Raw genomic sequence first — 4,708 nt, forward strand, 5'->3', positions numbered from 1 at the left:
GGATTTTCCACAAGGACTACATGCATATGTAGGCACTGAGGTGGTGCAGTAGATAGAGTCCTGAGCCTGGAATCAGGAATATCTGAGTTCAAATCTAGCCTCAGACACTAATGACCTTGGGCAAGTCATTTAACCTCTTTTGCCTCAGTTTCCTCAACTATAAAATGATTATTATAATAGCACCTACCTCACAGCATTGTTGTGAGGAGCAAAAATGAGATAAGAAAGAGGGAGGAAGGGAGGAGAGATAGAGCTAGAGAGAGACAGAGAGAGAAAGGTCCATGTGATGAGCCCATGAAAACCAGTTTTACTGGTATGGCCTCAGTCCCCCAGGATGCATGTATGCCAAAGCTTATGGACTTCATGCAGCTCCAGTCCCCCAAGACTAATAAGTATCATAGAGCCCCAGCCCCCTAGGATGCATGTATACCAAGATTATACCTCCCCAGGCTGATGTTGGAATGGAGCCGTTAGAGTTAGGTTCCCCATGTCTCAGCCCCTCATTTCTCAATCCTTATTAGGCAATTTAGAAAATAACTTCATTTCCTGGTCCTATAGATAACAGGGCAATCCCCTATTGGAGGCATGCTGGCTTTTTGATTATATTTCTATACACCTTTGACCCAGGAAGATCTGGACCTTCAAAGTAACATAAATACCTCCTCCTCCTCTTGTGTGCTGCTCACAGAGGGCATGAAGTAGGAACACTAAGACTATCCCCACTAGAGATTGTTCTCTTCTTCTCCTTGTGAGCAGCAATAAAGTTTTGTTTAAAAGCTCGCTCTCTCTGTCTCTCTGTCTCTCTCTGTCTCTCTGTCTCTGTCTCTCTGTCTCTCTCTGTCTCTCTGTCTCTGTCTCTCTGTCTCTGTCTCTGTCTCTCTCTCTCTCTCTCTCTCTCTCTCTCTCTCTCTGTCTCTCTCTCTCTCATGCTGTGGGTTTTAATCCTAGCTCCTTTGACCTCTGGAATATCATATTCCAAGCCCTTTGATCCCTTAATGTAGAAGCTGCTAGATCTTGTATTATCCTGATTGTGTTTCCATAATACTTGAATTGTTTCTTTCTGGATGCTTGCAATATTTTCTCTTTGACCTGGGAACTCTGGAATTTAGCTACAACATTCCTAGTTTTCTTTTGGGATCTTTTTCAAGAAGAGTTTGGTGGATTCTTTCAATTTCTATTTTACCCTTTGATTCTAGAATATTAGGGCAGTTTTCCTTGATAATTTCTTAAAAGATGATGTCTAGGCTCTTTTTTGATCATGGCTTTCAGGTAGTCCGATAATTTTTAAATTATCTCTCCTGGATCTATTCTCCAGGTCAGTGGTTTTTCCAACAAGATATTTCACATTATCTTCCATTTTTTCATTCCTTTGGTTCTGTTTTATAATTTCTTGATTTCTCATAAAGTCACTGGCTTCCACTTGCTCCAGTCTAATTTTTAAGGTGGTTTCTCTTCAGTAGTCTTTTGTACCTCCTTTTCCATTTGGCTAATTCTGCCTTTTAAGGCTTTCTTCTCTTCATTGGCTTTTTGGAGCTCTTTTGCCATTTGGGTTAGTCTATTTTTTTATGGTGCTATTTTCTTCAGTATTATTTTGGGTCTCCTTTAGCAAGTCATTGACTTGTTTTTCATGATTTTCTTGTATCACTCTCATTTCTCTTCCCAATTTTTCCTCTACTTCTCTTACTTGATTTTCCAAATCCTTTTTGAGCTCTTCCATGGCCTGAGACTAATTCATATTTTTCCTGGCTTTTTTTAATTAGATTTTTTATTTTTAGTTTACAACACTTATTTTTACATGTTCTTGAGTTTCAAATTATCTTCCCTTCCCTCCCCTCCCCCATCTCCCCCAAGATGGCATGTGGTCTGATGAAAAGTCTACATAAACCTACACATTAAACTTATTTACACAATAGTCAAGTTGCAAAGAAGATTTATGACCAATAGAATGAATCACGAGAGAGAAGAAACAAAACCAAAAAAAAAGAGGAAAAAAAAGAAAAAAGAGAGATCAAATAGTTTGCCTCCATCTGCATTCAGACTCCCCAGTTCTTTCTCTGGATGTAGCTTTTTCCATCATGAGTCCTTTGGCACTGTCTTTGAACCTTGTATTGCTGAGGAGAGCCAAGTCTATCAAAGTTAGTCATCACAGAATAAATATGTCTATGGTTGTATACAGTGTTCTCCTGGTTCTGCTCCTCTCATTCACCATCAGATCATGTAGGTCTTTCCAGGTTATTATGAAGTCCGTATCTTCCCCATTTCTTATAGCACAATAGTATTCCATTACATTCATATACAACTTTTTCATCCATTCCCCCAATTGATGGGCATCCCCTTGATTTCCAATTCTTTACCACCACAAAAAGAGCAGATAGAAATATTTTTGTACATGCAGGTCCCTTTCCCACTTGTGTGGTCTCTTTGGGATATAGCCCTAGGAGGGTTATTGCTGGGTCAAAGAGTATGTACATTTTTATAGCCCTGTGGGCATTGCTCTTCAAAATGACTGGATCTGTTCACAACTCCACCAACAGTGTATTAATGTTCCAATTTGCCCAAATCCTCTCCAGAATTTATCATTTTCCTGTTTTGTCATGTTAGCCAACCTAAGAGTTGTTTTGATTTGCATTTCTCTAATCAATAGTGATTTAGAGCATTTTTCATATGCCGATAGATATCTTTAATTTCTTCCTCTGAAAACTGCCTGTTCATATCCTTTGACCATTTCTCAATTGGGGAATGACTTGTATTCCTATAAATTTGGCTCAGTTCCCTGTATATTTCAGATATGAGGCCTTTGTCAGAGACATTGGTTGTAAAGATTTTCTCCCAATTTTCTGCTTCCTTCCTAATCTTTGTTGCATTGGCTTTGTTTATACAGAAACTTTTAAGTTTAGCATAATCAAAATTATCTATTTTGCATTTTATAATACTCTCTATCTCTTGTTGGGTCATGAATTCTTCCCTTTCCCATAAATCTGACACGTAAACTATTCCTTGCTCTCCCAAATTGCTTATAGTATCAGCCTTTATTCCTAAATCATGTACCCATTTGACTTTATTTTGGTATATAGTGTAAGATGTGGGTCTATGCCCAGTTTCTGCCATACTATTTTCTAATTTGCCCAGAAGTTTTTATGAAATAGCAAATTCTTAACCCAAAAGCTGGATTCTTTGGGTTTATCAAAGAGTAGATTGCTATAGTCGGTAACTTCTGCATCTTATATACCTAACCTATTCCACTGATCCACCACTTTGTTTCTTAGTCAGTACCAGGTATTTTTGAGAACTGCTGCTTTATAGTACAGTTTGATATCTGGTATGGCTAGGCCACCTTCCCTAGCATTTATTTTCCTTAGTTCCCTTGATATTCTGGACTTTTTGTTCTTCCAGACGAATTTTGTTATTATTTTATCTGGTTCTGTAAAATAATTTTTTGGTAGTTTGATTGGTATGGCACTGAATAAGTAAATTAATTTAGGCAACATTGTCATTTTTGTTATATTAGCTCGGCCTAACCACGAGCAACTGATGTTATTAAATTTAATTAGATCTGACTTTATTTGTGTGAGAAGTGTTTCATAATTGTGTTCATATAGGCCCTGGGTTTCTCTTGGCAGATAGACTCCCAAATATTTTATAGTGTCTACAGTAACTTTAAATGCAATTTCTCTTTCTATCGCTTGCTGTTGGACTTTGTTAGTAATATATAGGAATGCCAAAGATTTATGTGGGTTTATTTTATATCCTGGAACTTTGCTAAAGTTGTTTATTATTTCAAGAAGTTTTTTATTTGATTCTCTAGGATTCGATAAGTAAATAATCATATCATGTGCAAAAAGTGATAAAAAATGGAAGACTTCACGAATTTGCATGTCATCCTTGCCCAGGGACCATGCTAATCTTCTCTGTATTGTTCCAATTTTAGTATATGTGTTGCGTGGAGGCTTTTGATGTATGCTCTTTGATTTTGTTGACTACTTCTGGCTGTATATTTTGATCTTCTTTGTCACCAAAAAAAGATTCTCTAGTCTAAATCTGAGTCTGAGTCCTTTTATGCTTCCTGCTCATTGTCCCAGCCAACTACTCTACTCTTGAGTTTTCTGTCAGGGTATGACAGCCTTTAGAGTAGAGAGTACTTTCTCCCAAGCTTTAGGGGCCTTGTGCTGCTGTTTTCAGAGCTACTTCTACTCCACAGTCACCACAAGCTCTGCCACACTAGCACTCCTCCTCCCCCAAGAACTGCCAACCAGGACCACAACCCAGATCCAAGCAGGGCAAAGCAAAAGAACCCCACCTCTGCACCAGCAAAGCAATCCCTGCACTCCTGCTCTGATCCTCCATTTGATTCCTCTCACTGTGTGGGCCTGGGGCTGGAAGCAGCTTCCACTGGAGCTCTGGAAGTAGCCACAGGAGCCTCCTGTGCCACCTAGCTGCCCCACCCTTCCTATCATTCCTATCTTAAAGGTGAGAAAACTGAGGTTCAGAAAAGCAAATTGACTATTTAACCATCATCACACTGTTAGTAAGTGACAGAGGCCAGATTCAAACAACTTTTTTGAGCATTTGCTTTTAGAACTTTGAGTTCCAAATTCTCTCCCTTCTTCCCTCCCCACCCACCCTTCTTGAGAGCACAAACAATTCAACATAGGCCAAACCTAGGTCTTCTGCTTACCTTTGGATTCAGAATAGTTTCCACTCTCCATGC

The 4,708-nt window shown here is 38.9% G+C and overlaps 1 non-coding gene across 1 annotated transcript; it reads right to left on the reverse strand.

Moving 5' to 3' along the window:
* Positions 1-3,845: 3,845 nt before the first annotated feature.
* Positions 3,846-3,948, reverse strand: LOC118855614. The gene has a single exon (XR_005010783.1). It is a non-coding gene; the product is annotated as a U6 spliceosomal RNA (small nuclear RNA).
* Between the last annotated feature and the right edge of the window lie 760 nt (positions 3,949-4,708).

Source organism: Trichosurus vulpecula, chromosome 6 (genome assembly GCF_011100635.1).
Source record: "Trichosurus vulpecula isolate mTriVul1 chromosome 6, mTriVul1.pri, whole genome shotgun sequence".
NCBI classification, from domain to species: domain Eukaryota; kingdom Metazoa; phylum Chordata; class Mammalia; order Diprotodontia; family Phalangeridae; genus Trichosurus; species Trichosurus vulpecula.